Below are 19097 nucleotides of genomic sequence, written 5' to 3'. Positions count from 1 at the left end.
TAAATGTCCACCACAATAAGTCTAGTTATCATCTGTCACCATGCAAAATTAATATGTTATTGACTACATTCTCTATGCTTTACTTTATATCCTCATGCCATTTAATTTACAACTAGAAGTTGGTACTTCTTGATCCCTTTCACCCATTTTATACCCTCAACCCCTCCCCTCTGGCAAACACCAACCTTTTCTCTATATTTATGAGGCTGAGTTTTGTTTTGTTTGTTTTGTCTTTTAGATTGTACAAATAAGGGGAATCACGTGAAACTTGTCTCTCTCTTACTGACTTATTTCACTTAGCATAATACCCTCAAGATCCATCCTTGTTATTGCAAATGGTAAGATTTTATTGTTTTTTTATGGCTGAGTAGTATTCCATTGTGTTTACATACCACGTTTTTTATCCATACATCTATAGATACAGAAAGGTTACTTGTAAACAATGCTGCAATAAACATAATGGTACATATATCTTTCTGTGTTAGTGTTTTTGCTTTCTTCAGATAGATACTTTGGATAGATAGTAGTGAAATTGCTGGATCATATGATAGTTCTATTTTTAATTTTTTGAGGAACCTCCATTCAGTTTTCCACGGTGGCTATACCAATGTACATTGCCACCAACATTACACCAAGGTTGCTTTTACTCCATATCCTGGCCAACACTTGTTACTTCTTGTCTTTTTTATTATAGTCATTGTAACAGATGTAAGGTAATATCTTATTGTGGTTTTGATTTGTATCTCCCTGATGATTAGTGATGTTGAGTAACATTTCATGCACCTGTTATCCATCTGTATATCTTCTTTACAAAATATTTATTCAGGCCCTCTGCCCATTGAAATTTATATTGTTTGTTTTCTTGTTATTGAAATGTATGAGTTCTTTATACATTTTGATAGTAATCCCTTATTTGATATATGATTTGTAAACATCTTCTCCCATTCAGTAGGCTGCATTTTATTTGTTGATGGTTTCTTTCACTGTGCAGAAGCTTTTTAGTTTGATATAGTCCCATTTGTTTTCCTTTGCCTTCAGAGTAAGATCCAAAAAGCATCACTAGGACCAATGTCAAAGGAGCTTACTGCCAACATTTTCTTCTAGACGTTTGATGGTTTCAGGTCTTAGATTCAAGTCTATTCCATTTTGGGTTAACTTTTGTATATAATGTAAGATAATGGTCTAGTTTCATTCATTTGCATACAGCTGTCCAGTTTTCCAACAACATTTACTGAACGGAAGGTCCTTTCCCATTGTATATTCTTGCCTCCTTTATAGTAATTAATTGGCCTTATATATGTGGGTTTATTTATGGGCTCTCTGTTTCATTGTTATATGTGGCTGTTTTATGCCAATATCATGTAGCTTTTTTTTTTAATTTTGTTTTTTTAATTTGCATCCAAATTAGCATATAGTGCAACAGTGATTTCAGGAGTAGATTCCTTAATGCCCCTTACCCATTTAGCCCATTCCCCCTCCCACAACCCCTCCAGTAACCCTCTGTTTGTTCTCCACATTTAGGAGTCTCTTATGTTTTGTCCCCCTCCCTGTTTTTATATTATTTTTGCTTCCCTTCCCTTATGTTCATCTGTTCTGTGTCTTAAAGTCCTCTTATGAGTGAAGTCATATGATATTTGTCTTTCTCTGACTGACTAATTTCGCTTGGCATAATACCCTCTAGTTCCATCCACGTAGTTGCAAATGGCAAGATTTCATTCTTTTCGACTGCCGAGTAATACTCCATTGTGTATATATACCACACCTTCTTTATCCATTCATCTATTGATGGACATCTGGGCTCCTTCCATACTTTGGCTATTGTTGATAGTGCTGCTATAAACATTGGGGTGCATGTGTCCCTTTGAAACAGCATACCTTTATCCCTTGGATAAATACCTAGTAGTGCAATTGCTGGGTCGTAGGGTAGTTCTATTTTTAACTTTTTGTGGAAACTCCATACTGTTTTCCAGAGTGGCTGCACCAGTTTGCATTCCCACCGAAAGAGATCCCCTTTCTCCATATCCTCGCCAACATCTGTTGTTGCCTGAGCTGTTAATGTTGGCCATTCTGACAAGTGTGAGGTGGTATCTCATTGTGGTTTTGATTTGTATTTCCCTGATGATGAGTGATGTTGAGCATTTTTTCATGTGTTGGTTGGCCATATGGATGTCTTCTTTGGAGAAGTATCTATTCATGTCTTTTGCCCATTTCTTCACTGGATTATTTGTTTTTTGGGTGTTGAGTTTGATAAGTTCTTTATAGATTTTGGATACTAACCCTTTATCTGATATGTCATTTGCAAATATCTTCTCCCATTCTGTCGGTTGCCTTTTAGTTTTGCTGGTTGTTTCCTTCGCTGTGCAGAAACTTTTTATTTTGATGAGGACCCAATAGTTCATTTTTCTTTTGTTTCCCTTGCCTTCAGAGACGTGTTGAGTAAGAAGTTGGCTATGGCCAAGATCAAAGTGGTTTTTGCTTGCTTTCTCCTCAAGGATTTTGAAGGCTTCCTGTCTTACATTTAGGTCTTTCATCCATTTTGAGTTTATTTTTGTGTATGATGTAAGAAAGTGGTCCAGGTTCATTCTTCTGCCTGTTGCTGTCCAGTTTTCCCAGCACCACTTGCTGAAGAGACTATCTTTATTCCATCGGATATTCTTTCCTGCTTTGTCAAATATTAGTTGGCCATACGTTTGTGGGTCCATCTGGGGGTTCTCTGTTCTGTTCCATTGATCTGAGTGTCTGTTTTTGTGCCATATCATATAACTTTTTAAGTTTGAAATCAGGGAGCATGATCCCTCCAGCTTTGTTATTCATCCTCAAGGTTTCTTTGGTTGACATAGTAGGGTCTTTTGTGGTTCTATATGAATTTTAGGATTATTTGTTCCAGTTCTGTGAAAAGTGCCATGGAAATTTTGATAGGGATTGCACTGGACCTATAGATTGCTTTAAGTGATATGGACATTTTAACCATATTAATTTTCTCAATCCACAAGCACAGAATACCTTTCCATTTATTTGTGTCTCCTTTAATTTCTTTCATAAGTGTCTTACAGTTTTCACCTCCTTGGTTAAATTTATTCCTAGGTATTTTATTCTTTTTGATGAGGTTTTGAACGGTATTGTTCTCTTGATTTTGGTTTCTGGTAGTTCATTATTAGTATATAGAAATGCAATAATTTTGGGGGTGCCTGGATGGCTCAGCTGGTTGAGCATCAGACTCTTGGCTCAGGTCATGATCCCAAGATCATGGGATCAAGCTCCAAATCAAGCTCCACACTCTCTTTCTCTCCTTCTGCCCCTCTCCACTCTCTCTCTCTCTAAAAAAAGGAACTGCAACAATTTTGTATATTGATTTTGTATCCTGCAACCTTACTAAATTCATTTATGTGTTCTAATAGTTTGTTGTTGTTGTTGTTTTGGTGGAGTCTTTACGATTTTCTATATATATAGCATAGAATCTGCAAATAGCATCAATTTTACTTCTTCCTTTCCAAGTTGGATAACTTTCATTTGTTTCTCTTCATCAATTTCTCTGGCTAGGACTTGCCATAATATATTCAATAAAAGTCAGAGTAGGCATCTTTGCTTTGTTCCTGTTCTTAGAGGAAATGCTTTTATCTTCTACCTTTAAGTATTATATTAGCTGTGGACTTGTCATAGAAGGTTTTTATCATGTTGAGGTCTATAGCCCCTTTGTTGAGACTGTTTATCACAAATGAATGTTGAATTTTGTTAAATGCTATCTCTGCATCTTTTGAGATGTCATATGATTTTTATCCTTCATTTTGTTAATACATTGTATGATGTTGATTGATTTGGGGATGTTGAACCATCCTTGTATCTTGGAGTAAATCCCACTTGATCATGATGTATGATATGATCTCTTTAATGTACTATTGTATTTGGTTTGCTAATATCTAATTGAAGACTTTTGCACTTATTGTTAATCAGGGGTATTGGCCTATAACTTTCTTTCTTTCCCTTTTCCCCCTCCCCCTCCCTCCTCTCCTGTTCTCTCCCCTCCTCTCTCTCTCTCTCTCTCTCTCTCTTTTTTTTTTTTCTGGTGTCCGTGTCTGCTTTTGGTTTCATGGTAATGCTGGCCTCATAAAATGAGTTTGGAAATGTTCACTTTTATTCTCTTTTTTGGGAGAGTTTGAGAAAAATCAGTATTAACTCTCAATATTTAGTAGAATTTACCAGTGAAGCTGTCTGGTATTGAACTTTTGTTTTTTGGGAGGCTTTTTGTTACTAATTAAATTTCATTACTAGCAATTAGTCTATTCAGATTTTATTCTTCTTCATGATTCAGTCTTGGAAGACTGTAGGTTTCTAGGGATCTATCCATTTCTCCTAGGTCATCCAAAATGTTCACAGTAGTCTTATGTTCCTTTGTATTTCTGTGGTATCAGTTGTGATGTCTCCTCTTTAACTTCTGATTTTATTTATTTTCGCCCTCTCTCTTTTTCTTGGTGAATCTAGCCAAAGTTTTGTCATTTTTGTTACCTTTTCAGAACATCAGCTCTTAGTTTCATTGATCTTTCATTGCCTTTTAATCTGTATTTCATTTCTTTCTGCCCCAATCTTTATTATTTCCTTCCCTCTATTAACTCTGGGCTTCATTTGTTCTTTTTATGGTTCTTTTAGGTGTGAAAAGTTGTTTATTTAAAAATTTTCTTGTTTCTTGAGGACTGTGTTGTTAAGAACATCTCCCTAAGAACTACTTTTGCTTCATTCCATAGACTTCAGTATGTGATATTTCTGTTTTCATTTGTCTCTAGGTGTTTTTTGATTTCTCTTTTGGTTTCTTCTATGACTCCATAGTTGTTCAGTAACATGTTGTTCAGTCTCCATGTATCTGTATTTTTTGCAGTTTTTGGTTTTGTTTTGTAATTGATACCATTGTGGTCCAAAAAGATTTCTGATATGATTTCAGTATTCTTTAATTTACTGAGACTTTTTTTGTGGCCTAACATATGATCTATTCTGGAGAATGTTCGATGGGCAATTGAGCAGAATATTTATTCTGCTGCTTTTGGATAGAATGTTCTGTATATATCTATTACGCCCATCTGATCTAATGTGTTGTTTAAGGTCAATGTTTTCTTACTGATTTTCCTAATGGATAATCTAAATCTATTCATTGATGTAGGTGGGGGTGTTAAAGTGCCCTACTATTATTATTGCTGCAATTTTCTCCCTTTAGGTCTGTTAATATTTGATTTACATATTTTGGTACTTCTATATTGGGTTCATGTATATTTACAAGTGTTATAACTTCTTGCTGGGTTGATTTTTTTATCATTATGTACTGCCCTGATCCTCTTTGTATTTTATTACACTCTTTGTTTTAAAGTATACCTTGTCTAATATGAGTAAAGCTATACCAGCTTTCATTTCATTTTATTTGCATGGAATATCTTTTTCCACCCTTTACTTCCCATCCCTTTACTTTCAGTATGTGTGTATCCTTACACCGAAGTGAGTCTCTTGTAGGCAGCATATAGATGGGTCTTATTTTTTTTTATTAATTCTTCCACTCTTTGTCTTTTTATTGGAGAATTTAGTCCATTTACATTTAAAATAATCATTGATAGGTTTGTACTTATTTCCATTTTGTTAATTGTTTTCTGGCTGTTTTATAGTTCTTCTATCCCTTTCTTCTTCTCTTGCTCTCTTCCTTTGTCATTTGATGACTTTCTTTAGTGGTATGTTTAGATTCTTTTCTCTTAATCTTTTGTGTATCTGCTATAAATTTTTGCTTTGTGGTTACCATGAAGCTTACAGAAACAACTTGTATGTATAACAGTTTAATTTAAGTTGATAACATTCTAAAGCTCTATATTTTAACTCCCTACTGTTTCATGTTTTTGATGTTACATTTTATATCTTTTTATTTATGTCTCCCCTAACTAATCATTATAACTTTAGTTAATTTAACTATTTTGTCTTTTGACCTTCAGAGTATCTTTCTAAATGATTAATCTGCTACTTTACTATATATTTATCTTTTCCACTGAGAGTTTTAGTTTCATAATTTTTCTTGTTATTAATTAGTGGTATTTCTTTTTAGCTTAAAGAAGTCCCTTTAAACCTTGATAGTAAGGCCAGTTTAATAGTGACAAACTCTTTCAGTTTTTCTTGTCTTGAAAACCCTTTATCTCTCCTTTGCATCTGAATGATAACCATGCTGGGTACAGTATTCTTGGTTGGAAGTGTTTTCCTTTCAGCACATTGAGAATATGTCATGCCACTCTCTTCTGGTGTACAAAATTTCTACTCAGAAATCTGCTGATAGCCTTATGGGGTTTCCCTTGTATGTAACTTTTTCTCACTGCTTTTAAGATTCTCTATTTGTCATTAACTTCTGACATTTTAATTATAATGTGTTGGAATGGATCTTTTTGGGTTCATCTTACTTTGAACTTGCTGGGCTTCCAGGACATGGAGGTCTGTTTCCTTCCCTAGGGTAGGGAAATTTTCAACCCTTATTTCTTCAAATAAGTTTTCTGCTACTTTCTCTCTTTCATTTTTCTGGGACCCCTATAATGCAAATGTTATTCTGCTTGATATCTTATAGATCCCTTACCTTGTCTTCATTCAATTTTTTATATTTTTGCTGCTCTGTTTGGATGAGTTCCATTGCTTTGTCTTCCATCTTGCTAATACATTCTTCTGCTTCATCCAGTCCACTGTTGAATCCCTATGGTGTAATTTTTCAGTTCAGCTATTGTATTCTTGAGTTCTATGAGTTCTGTTTGGTACTTTCTTATATTTTCTACACCTTTGCTGAAATTCTCAGTGTGTTCATCCATTCTTTCTCCCTGTTTGGTGGTCACCTTTAATGACCATTGCTTTTAATTCTTGACCAGGTAGATTACTTATTGACCTATCATTAAGGTCTTTTTCTGGGGCTTCTTCTTTTTCTATCATTTGAAACATTTTCTCTTCATTTGAAATATTATCTCATTTTACATGGCTCTCTGTGTTTGTTTTTATGTATAAGGCAAAACAGCTATCCCCCGCAGTCTTGAAGGAGTGGCCTTATGTGGGTAATCAACTTCACCCTTAGTTGATTCACCCTTAGGGAAAAGTTTAGCTTTTCCCTAGTTCTTGGTTGTGTCTGAAACATTTGTGATTATCTAAACCACTTGATTTTCTTGATATGTTCCTATTGTTGTAGGTATGCCAAGACCTGTCAGTGTTCCAGGGGAGGAATTTAATTGAGCACCTAGTTTCAAGATGACTGAAAGCCAGACCCTCACTCAATAGCTTTTAATGTATATATGGGGTGCTTGGGTGGCTCAGTTGGTTAAGCATCCAACTCTTGATTTCAGCTCAGGGCATGTTCTCATAGTTGTGAGTTCGAGCCCTGTGTTGGGCTCTGCACTGACAGTGTGTAGCTTGCACTACAAGGCTAGAGAAGATAACCACATTCATTTGGATTCTGTCAGATATGTCACCTTGTAATCTTGAATAAGAGTGAGAGCAGGTAGCAATAATACCTCTATTGGCCTATCCTTTTTAAAGTTAAATATCAATTTTGGGAGTGCCTGGGTGGCTCGGTTGGTTGAGTATCAGACTCTTGATTTCAGCTCACGTCATGATCCCAGAGTCATGAGTTTGAGCCCCAAGTTGGGCTCTGTGCTGACAGTGTGGAACCTGCTTGGGATTCTTTCTCTCCCACTTCCTCTGCCCCTGCCCCCACTCTCTCTCAAAATAAGTAAATAAATCTAAAAACACACAAATGGACTAAAGTATATAAACCTATACAGTCTTGTGGGTCTGCAATAATAATCCCTGCTGCACTCCAGACTAGGAGTTACAGGGGTGTCCCCTGGGCAACAGGTGCAAAAATTAGGGCTCCAAATGAGTGTATATGTTCCTTTCTGGAGTCTTGTCAATCTGTAGTGAGGCCAAAAGGTTGTACAAGGTTGGTGTTTTCTTGTTTACATTCCTTGGGAGTACCACCTTAGTTTCTAGATATTGGGAAATCTAAAGCATATCCTTTAGGCTGAAGCTCCAGGCTAAGTATGTAGGCTTTTTTCACAGGAAGACTGGGATTGTGTTTCATTCTGCTGTCTGTTCAGTGCCCTGGGGGTGGCAGACTGTCAAGAACTGTCTTTCTGATTTCATGGAGCTCAAGAATGCCAACCCCCTTGGTCTCGAGGGCCAGGAAATAAAGGGGCATCCCCTGTGTGGATTGGTGCATCCATTGGCTTTAATTAGGCAGCTGGAGACTGTAAGAGCAGGCATTCTTGCCAGCTTCAGAAAGGCAGCAGGTAAATGTCTTGACTGGGTGCACCCATGGACTTCAAGAATGCAGGAGAACAGTGTCTTATCTGTGTGCAGGTGCCAACTTTAGGCTAGGAGCATATTGTGACTGTTTGTGCTTGCCAGCCCCACAGCCTGGGAGTAAGATAGTGTTGCAACCACCTGCACTCTCCTGCTCAGCAAGACAGCAGGATAGTGCTGTGACCACTTGCCCTGCCTGTCTTATCAAAATGGTTGGAGAGTGCCATGTCTAAGCTCACTTGCCTGTGCCAAAAGTGTTGGTTGAGAGTGTAAAAATAGTGTCCATCAGGGCCTCCATCCCCAGGCCGTGTTTCAACTGTCCCCTGCCCCTCCAGCATATGATTTGAAATCAGCAAATAAGTGTCCTTCATGCATAGTCCAGGTGCTTTTCAAACTGCTATTTTTTCTCTGGGTCTCGGGGCAAATGAGATAGTATGTGAACCCTTTAAAAAAGGTCAGCCCTGATGGTTTTCTAAGCCAGAAATTTTGGGGACTCATCTCTGGTGCGGATCCCAGGAGTTGGAGCATTTGAAGTGGGGCACCAGCCTCTCACTCCTCTAGAAGTGCCCGACTGATGAGATCCCCTCCTACTGTGGGTTGGTACACTAACAGTGGGGTTTTTGGTGAGACTATGTCTCTGCCTCTCTTAGCCATCTCAGTGTGGTCATTTCATCCTTTGTTGTGGAGATCCATTAATTTAATTTTCAGATCTTTCCCAGAGGGAAATGATCCATGTGAAACTGTAGATTTGTTGTGCCCCGGGGAGGAAGTGAGCTCAGGATCTTCCTACACTGGCACCTTGCAGAAGCCCAAAGACTTTTGTTTTGAAGACAAAATGAGTTTTAACTCAAGGGAAATTGCAGTAAAATCTCAGACACTGTAATCAGTGACTGCATTAAAACTCACTAGAAGTATGCCAACTTCCATGTGAGGCCACAATTCAGCCAGGATTACAAAGAAACATTATCCACTTTGCTTGTGGCCATTCTGACATTTTATACTGTAAAATTATAGATCAAGGCAATCATCTCTAATATGTTACACACAAATATACACACACACATACACAAACATACAGTGATTTTTCTTCTGTGATCATATAATAAACAGAAAGTTTTTAGTTTACTCCAGGCTAAGGTCTAGCACACACATATAAAAAGCATATTACATTTTTCTGATTATAAATATAATAGTGTTCACCAAATATTCAGTGACTGGTTAAACAACTGTGGTACACCCTTACAAGAAATCCTATGAAGTTGCCCAAAAAAGGTAGATTGATATGTTATATGACAAGACACATGACATATATGATAAATCCTCTTGCATGAATAAAATGAAGATCTATGTGTATATATACTGGCATATACATAAATATTTTTTTCTGGGAAGATATACAAGACACTTTTGATTGGAGGGACAAGGAGAATTATATATTTTTATATATTATATAAATTATATCTTTTATTTATATTTATATTTATTATACATTTTTCTATTGTTTGTATTTCCAATTATATGCTTAAAAATAATGCCAATAAGAACACCTGAGTAATAAGGTTATGGGTAATTTTTTCTCTCTTTTTCTCTGTATTAAAAAACACATATTTTAAGAGGAAATATCTCTAAAATATGTTATATAAAAGTAATTCATGTTATAAGAAATTTGAAAGTACTAAAAAAAGAATTTAAAAAACCTTGTAATTCTCTGGCTCAACAATAACCACTGTTGAATTTTTGGTGGGTTGTGTTCAGTTTGTGTAGTCTTTTTCCCCTCCACTTTGGGGAAAGTAGAAAGATTCTTTTCATTCTTTTAGGTGGAGGGACCTAAAAGAATGAACTGCTCCATGAACTGTTCTGCTATCTATCTTTCCATACGCCCTCCATCAGTACACTGTTTTTGATTGCTAGGATGCTGTTGGAGCATCACAGGCTATATGTGACACTTCTCAAAATTGCACAAGTAGTCCTGGTATTGCTCCCTGAAACGCATGATCCCTGTATCACTTCATAATACTACCTGGCATCTCATTATAGACATCTTGTGATCTCTATGGAGTTGGAAGCAAAAGTATCCTCATCATGTCCCACAATTATTATAGTGTTGGCACCAAAATAGTTTCTGGAGGGCTCAGAAGTGCTCTGTTTTTCTGAACATATAGAGATGCTTCCCTGCAAGGTACTTGGGCCTTAGAATTTCTTCAAAGGTAAGGACGTTGAAAGAACACAGAGAGGTGACATACCTTGTGTTATTTTTTAGGCAATTGACTTCTAGATTACAACACCTTCCAGTACTTTATTTTTTGAGGATAATTTTCTGAGGTAGGATTTTAACCCTCTCTTCCATGCAAACACCTAGGTGTTACCATTCAGCTTTTAAGTACCTTATCCTCTTTTCAACAAATTTAAGAATTATCCCACCTTTGTTGTTGCTGTTATTGAATATAAGATAATAATGATAATCATTATTTTTATTATGGCTAACTTTCATTGATTTTTTTTATATGTTGGGCAGCCTACTTACACTATTTTTATTTAATTCTCAAAATACCACTATTGTTGTTGTTATTTTATAGATGAGAAAACCCAGACTCACAAATGTTGAAAAACTTGTCAAATGTCACAAATTCATTAACAGGCAGATGAAGACTCACATCTGCCTTGGGCTGATTCCAAACCTCCCTTAAGATCACTTTTCAGATTAAGTTTACATGACTCCTTACTCAGAAGTGCAAACTATGCCCACAGCTTTCCTTTTTGCTTTCTTATCTTTCTATTACTGTGTGTGTGTGTGTGCACGCATGTGTGTGTGCATGTGTGTGTGCAAGACAGAGAGAGAACTCCAAATAAAATAGTACAAAAATTCCTTCTTTAGGACTCCATTTTTTGCACCTCTAAAATGGATAGCAACTATCTCAGAGGTTTATTATGAAGACCAAATGAGATAATATACATGAAAGCACTTAGTACACCTAAAATAAAACATTATCCTTATTGCTATACATGTTTCCCTCCTTTGCATAATGGATGTGTTCTGGAGAAGGTGATTATGGAAATGTATAGGCTTAACTTCTATTATCAAATCACAGAGCAATTACATTATAAAATCGTAGAAAAAAGATTCCCAACAGATTGTGATGAAGACTTGATGTAAGGCAGGGGTTCAGGTGGAGGTTGTGCCTCTGAGTGTTACACTGGAAGCATTCTGTGTGTTGGCATCACTTTCCAAAACCCCTATCTCTTTCTCTGCAGCCTCCAGATAATTCCTGAATCTAACTCATCAGTTTCCAGAGATGATTTCATTCTTTTTTTTTTTGTCTGATTATGAGGTCCAGTGGAATTTGTATGAAAAAATGATGCTTCATCTGATGGCTCCATCCCACACATGATATAGAATAGTTAGAAAATTCCTTTAATTTGAGATTTCCAATTAGATACACTGACTCTGTATGTTGGGTTATAAGTTTCAGTAATATGTATTAATAATACTTAGATTCATCATATTCATCATACTGAAAGGCTTCTGGGTCAGGAACCATGTCTTCCACTTTTTTGGAAACCCTACGCTTACAAATGAGTCCTATAAATAAAATAAAACTTTAAATAGTAATGACTTCACCTTCAACTCATAACTAAACCTGACTCTGGGATTGAAGTGCTATTTTCTCCCTCTAGTCTCATCAGACATGAGTGTGTTATGTTACTGACAGAGGCCAAGCTATATGCTCCCATAATTCACTTCTTTGTAACAACCAGCTGCATCATGGTGCTTGCCTTTTCTTAAAGAACTAGGACTTATTCTTAAATTAATGCCTTAATTATTCTTCTCTCGGGACATCCTTTATCTGTGAAAAATATTCAGAAAGAATGGAATTTTAAAAATAAGCCATCTGTTGCCCAAATCCTGAGAAAAGCAGTGATGTCTGAAAACACTAGATTCAATTAATCAGGGGGCACAAAAGCCTTATTAAACGTATTAGCTTTCTTATGTTTAGAATTCAGGTAAGAAACAAGATCCAACCTTAACATGCCAACAGGTATCAAGTAAGAGAGGTCAGCAGAGTCTACACTCTTATGAGGTAGCTTGGATACATCAACTAGAAATATTCTTTATAAATTCTAAGAGGAGACCTTGTTCCAGATTATCTTACACATGACAGCAGCCTAGGAAACCACCAGATAGCCTCCCTAATTCTAGACCAATTCAAACAAGGTACACTTATATTTCATTTAATATTTTCTCATAAGCAGACTATAGGATCTACTCAAGATCACCTTTATTTCACTGCCTGTTCATATTTCCATAGCTGTCCTCTATCCCCATTTCACTATTCATTCATTTATTCATTATACAACAAATATCAAATACCTTAGGAGAATGAGTAGATAGACATGATAAATGATTGATAAATGTTGATAGACAAAATAATAGCTAGCTAGATTAAAAATTTTTTATGTTTTTTAATTTATTTTTGAGAGAGAGAGAGAGACAGAGACAGAGACAGAGAGCATGAGCAGGGAGCAACAGAGAGAGATGGAAACACAGAATCTGAAGCAGGCTCCAGGCTCTGAGCTGTCAGCACAAAGCCAGATACAGGGCTCGAACTCTTGAACTGTGAGATCATGATCTGAGCCGAAGTTGGCCACTTAACTGACTGGGTCACCCAGGCACCCCCAAGGTAGCTAGATTAAATATATGTGAGTCATGACCTAAAGAAATGGTTAAGGAAGAAGATTCCAGATGAAGAAGTCCTTAAACTAAATATTGAAGGATGGATGGGATTTCAAAATATAGAAAGGAAAGAGAAATCATTTGAAGCAAAATAAACCGCATGAACAAAAAATTGATCATAAACTGGGTAAAGCAAATCATTTAGTTTAGTTAGTAGCAAGAAGTAAAATTGATAATTTTGGGGTAAATTAGCACTAGATCACAGGGGAACTTGAGTGCCAACCAAAGAACATTTACTCTGTCAAGATTATAAATCTAAAGAAAGTTCAATAAACCACTCAACAGCATCATAATTTCATTGGAGAATTATAACCTGTCACAGCCTCTGAGGTTTTGGGCTCAACAGGGAGATGCTACATTAGTGGTAGAGAAAAGGTCTTCATCTCTAATGAGTCTTACTCCAGCTGAGATTATCATGCTTCATCTACTGAGGTTAATCACATCATATGACTTGAGCAAGAATCTCACCAGCTCCTAATCACATCAGCATTGGTCCTTCATTCTCAATAACAAATTCTATAGAGTTGCTTAAAGGGTGATGGTGAGTCTGGTTCAGATAAGAGAATTGAGTATCTGCTTACATGTAAGATATCTGTAGAAAAGTTTGACATAAGCTGTCATTTGGCTTTAGATAGAGCCAATATGTTCATAAATGATTGGTTACCTACCTATATTTAGTTCTGCTTCTCCCTGTGATACAAATAATCATTTCAGTGTATTTGGAACTCTGAGATATCTAAATTGCTAAATGTGTAGAATTCTTTGATTCTAGACATCATAGAAATATCCCTTTCACAACATTTCCCAACCCCTTCCCACTTTATTGCTCACTATTGTACTTACTGACTTCTCATATGCTTTGTATTCTATGTGTGTTTATGTTTATTCTCTGCCCTTCCCCTCCAAATATTAGCTCTTTCAAGATAAGGAGTTTCTGTATGTGTCTATTTTATTTACCTCAGAACCTAGAACAGATACTTGTTGGAAGACCACTTTTGAAAGTGAAAGCAAAGGGGCGCCTGGGTGGCTCAGTCGGTTGAGGTTCCGACTTCGGCTCAGGTCATGATCTCACGATTCATGGGTTTGAGCCCCGCGTTGGGTTCTGTGCTGACAGCTCAGAGCCTGGAGCCTGCTTTAGATTCTGGGTCTTCCTCTCTCTCTCTGCCCTTCCCTTGCTCACACTCTGTTAATCTCTCTCTCAAAAAATAAACATTAAAAAAAAAACTAAAAAAAAAAAGTGAAAGCAAAACATAGAAGAGGGTGAGCAAATATTAACTGGGAAAAAAGTTTTCTACCCAAAGCCCCCTTCTAAAAATTCATATATCATATAATTTGAAAATATCATGAACTAATAACTTTATGAACTAATTTTCTATAGAAAGCAAGGAACTTTTTTAAATGTACCTACTGGCTTTCTTACTGTTACCAAAATAACAATCTCATTCTTGCCATTTTATCCATATGGCAGTCATGGCAAAGAAAGATGCTCTGGGGTACAGCAAATGAATTCAGAGCCTCTGACTCCAGGGGCTAGGTTGTAGGCACTGTTTTACACCAGTTTGCATTTTATAAGCAACAAGATTTTAGTGCTGAATTGTAGAGGATACTAGAATTTGAACCAAAATAATGCCATTAGCTTATGACCTTTCTACTAGTAGACAGCCTTCTCTCAGAAATAATGAAAGAAACAAACAAAAAAATAAAACAAATAGCAACATAGAAAAACAAAAGCTAATTTGCAGCAACGTGGATGGAACTGGAGGGTATTATGCTAAGTGAAATAAGTCAGTCAGAGAGAGATACCATATGTTTTCACTTATATGTGGATCTTGAGAAAATTAACAGAAGATCATGGGGGAGGGGAAGGGGAAAAAAGTTACAGAGAGGGAGGGAGGCAAACCATAAGAGACTTTTGGATACTGAGAACAAACTGAGGGTTGATGGAGGGTGGGTGAGAGGGGAAAGTGGGTGATGGGCATTGAGGAGGGCACTTGTTGGGATGAGCACTGGGTGTTGTATGGAAACCAATCTGACAATAAATTGTATTTAAAAATATTGAAGGTGTTCAATAAGTAATTACTGAATTAGTTAATGAATTCATGCATGCTTCTGGTCCAGGTCCAAAAATTCTGGAATGGGAATCACAAAAAAATAATTCTATAAGCTCAGTTACCCTTATGTACAATTCAGGGTTGATGGAATAAAAGTCTCATGTTTTTCTTTCTATAACATAAAAAAAAAAAACCAAAGGCTAAACATAGTCATTTTTAAGTTTAATTTTAAAATCCAGATTGTTCTTTTTCATTGTAATTGTATTGTATCCTACTGGCAGAAAGGAATGAGATTTAGTATAGTATGTAAATGATAGTAGGTCAGCCACAGCTCAGTAAGCTCTGGGAACATTATGGTTTCTCTCTCCTCAGAGCCTCCTTTATCCTGAAAATATTTTCTGGATTAAAATTCTCATTCTGTAAATCATATTTTTCAATACAAAAATCTAAACTATCAAAGTACTAAAAGAAAACATGGGTAAATCCCTTTATAATCTTGGCATGGGGAAAGACTTTCTACCTATGACTCAATATCTAGAAGCCATAATAGAAAAGATTGAATTAAAAACAAACTTCTGTCTGGCAAAAATATATGTACCATAATGAGGAATTTTTTAAAAAGATAAACTGGGAAAGATAATTTCAGTATTCTCATGTAGATAAAATAATTCACAATATTCATATAGATGAGCAGATTATCTCTTTAATATATAAGTAGCAGGAAACCAATGAAAAAAAGGCTAAGAATCCAACAGAAAGAAGTAAAGGAGATGAACAGACACATGATAGAAAAATAAACACCCAAATTATCAAACACATTAAGGGATGCTCAGAATCATACATAATAAAGAAAATGCAAATTAAAAATATAATAAGATATCATCTTTACTGATACAATTGGCAAAAATTCAAAGGCTAAAGAGACCCTATTTTGTTGAAGCTGTGGTTAAAGGGGTACTTTCATATATTACCAATGGGGCTGCTCATTAATACAACACCTCTGGAAATCAATTTGGCAAAGTTTCTCGAATTTTAAGATGCATGTATCCCTCTGACCAACAATTTTACTTCTGAGAACTTATCCTGCAGAAACCAGCACATCTACAAAATGATTACTGTACAAAGCTTTTCACTGGAGCATTGTTTCAATGACAAAAACTGTTTATAAGTAGGGACTGGTAGAATAAACTATGACACTGTTAAGTAATGGAATACCATGCCACTGAATAAAAGATTAAGGTAGCTCTCTCTGTTTTGACATGGAAAGATATCCAAGATACACTGGAGAATGTAAGATTGAGAGCTGCATTGAAAAGTATAAGAATGACCAATTCAAGAATAATCTCAGATGAAAGGGAAAATGAAATTTTCATGGCAATGATATAAACATTCCTGAGCTCCCCCATCTTTTAGCCACTGGTACAACCAACATTTGCGCAAATATGGTAAGCCAGTGTTTGACTTCCATGGGACTCCATCACCTTGAACCATAAGACGATTCAGGTTCTTCTCTCACAGGCTCAATAGCATTCTCATGATGTTATTAAATCTTATAAATTCCTTTCTAGGCCCAATGGAGTTATCAGTAAAATCTAATATGACATTAAAATGTTGTAATCATGAACTAGCTGGGATAAATTTCACTTAAAAGGCTGAGGTGATTCTCTATATGTTCTACTTTCCATGTGTTGAATGGAGATGTGGTTACCCACCTGTTGCTATATGAGAAGAAAACACATTTCGGTGGGAGTTTAAATGTATGAGATTATTAAAAATAATGACCTTAATATATTCATTTGCTAGATACTATTTATCAAGATTCTAGGGTACTCAGGTGGTAAATATTCAGTATGCATGAGTTTATTAACATGAGGCAGAATACACCATTAGGCAGATGATGTATGTTGAACACTTGGGGGTTCCTAAAAGAGAAGCCTATGTAAATAGTACATTATAATTAATTATAAATTTAATAACAACAGCTTAATTTTTGTACAATAAGCGACACATTTATTCACTGGTCAGAAATTATAGCATTAGTCCAACAAGCTGTTTCTCCAAAGGTTTCCTCATTCACAGTCAGAGTGCTATCTGGAACAACCTACAAAATTTGATTCTCCATTTCTTTTGTCCTATTACTTTTTTGGTAAATAGATAACTGATGAGTTATCCATTCAGTATAAGAATTTCTTCCTCTGGGTATTTATTTATTTTAGGCAATGATTTTAAAACATAGAGGAATGTAGGAAGGAAGTATTGATTGATTCTTTATTAATTAAACATCTAATATGTTCTGGGTATTTTGCTGGCATTAAAGATACAGAATCCCTGCCCTCAAATATTTTAGTCTTTTAGGGAGAAGGGAAAGTAAAATCCAATGAACTATGACATAGGGTGACATCTGCTATACCCAAATTAAGCATAAATAGCTATGTGAGAACAAGCATGGGACCCTGACTTTTAATGAGGAGGCTCAATAACAAGTTTGGAGGAGATGATGCCCGAGATGAAACCTATAGGATGGGAGGAGGCAAAGACTAGAGGATGGAAGGAAATACCAGGTTATGGTAACATCAAAAATACAAAATAAAATTAAAAAGTTTTTAAAATTACAGAGAAAGGCAGGGTATGGCCCATTCAGCAAATTGTAGGTGGTTCCAGACAGAGCACTTGGTGATGTTTGGGAGTAGGAGGAAATGGGGTTTCAGAGGTGGGTAGGGCCCACCCAGGTTGTGATGGAAGCACCACTTTAGATGAGGTGGTCAGGGAAGGCTGAGACTTGGATGAAGAGAAACTGCCAGCTATGCAAAGCTCAAGGAGAAGAACATTCCCAGCAGAGAAGTGCACTCAGTGCACAGATAAGTCTATTCCAAGGAGTGGTTAAAGAGCTAGGGGCACTGATTCCTGGGTGTCAGAGATGAGCAGAACAATTCCAAATACTATTCCCCTGACTATTATCTAATCTCTTTTGTTGTCTCTGGAACCATGGCTCTTTCCCATCAATGAATTCATTCAGTCCCTGTAATCAACTCTGATTAGTGTTGTTTAACATCAATCTTTTCTATTTTTTTCAAAGAAAGATACCAATCAGTTCTGCACACCCCTGCTTGTTAAAAGCAGCACCTCTCCTGCTGACTTACCATTCTCTTAATCAAAAGGGCAGGAGGAAGCAGTTGGGATTCACTTTTCTTTTTTTTTCTTTCAAAGTACACAAATGTCAACTTCCTCGAGGATGTTTGGCATAACTGAGTTCAGTCATGTAATGTACAAAGTCAGCTGCATCAAAAGGCTGCAGGCTGCCCACTGCTAAAATGGAGGGAGAAAAGGAAACCAAGGGCTTCTCTGAAGTGTGAATGAGTGCATAGGCCACTGTCATATGTGTATTTACACTGAGGACATGCTGAGCTGACAAGGGAGTTTAGGAAACATAAACCTCTACCACTATACTTCTCTGTCTTCACCTTCAAAACTCTGGAGCAGCATTTTCTCCCTTTCCTGTTTTTATTGCTGCACCCAGCCAAGCAGTTTTGATATAGCTTCATAACACTCCCAAGCTATGACCATTTATATTTATTTAAAAATTATCTTCATTACTAGTCCTTTGACATTTAGCTGAAGGGTATAATTCTCCATGCCTTTATGGACTTGGAAGTGTTAGCACCTAGAACAGGCACCAGCACCAGGTTGTTGGTTGGCTGGTTCGTTCGTTCATTCATTCATTCATTCATTCATTCTCTTACTCATCACTACCCATCATGTGACTTCAATATGACAAGCCCTTGTCAATGATTATCCTGGAAGATGCTTCTAACAGTTAGAAGCAGAACGGCAGTTTTCCAAAGAGTTTATTATCTTAAAATATAACTTAGTTTCAGAAATAGGTAAAAATTCTGGAAATAATATTTATGAACATGTCTAAACCTGCACATCCGATCAAGCACAAAAATCATCGTATATGGTTATGGTCCCTAAACAAAGTCTCAGAAGTTATTTAATATTTGTAATGATATAGAGCTGGTAAT

General features: G+C 36.3%; 1 protein-coding gene across 3 annotated transcripts in view; it reads right to left on the bottom strand.

The window, feature by feature from the left end:
* ZBTB20 (zinc finger and BTB domain containing 20) overlaps positions 1 to 19097 on the bottom strand; it is a 769186-nt gene that overhangs the window by 247795 nt on the left and 502294 nt on the right. The window contains exon 11 of one of the 3 annotated variants that reach the window (XM_032594753.1): positions 6587 to 6700. The exons of the other annotated variants lie outside the window; for them this stretch is intronic. The gene's annotated coding sequence lies outside the window, so the exon portion shown is untranslated. The remainder of the gene's footprint in view (positions 1 to 6586; positions 6701 to 19097) is intronic. 3 annotated transcript variants of the gene reach the window in all.

The sequence above is a fragment of the Lynx canadensis genome, chromosome C2, assembly GCF_007474595.2.
Source record: "Lynx canadensis isolate LIC74 chromosome C2, mLynCan4.pri.v2, whole genome shotgun sequence".
Taxonomy (NCBI): Eukaryota; Metazoa; Chordata; class Mammalia; order Carnivora; family Felidae; genus Lynx; species Lynx canadensis.
This window is presented reverse-complemented; position numbering and strand designations above follow the sequence as displayed.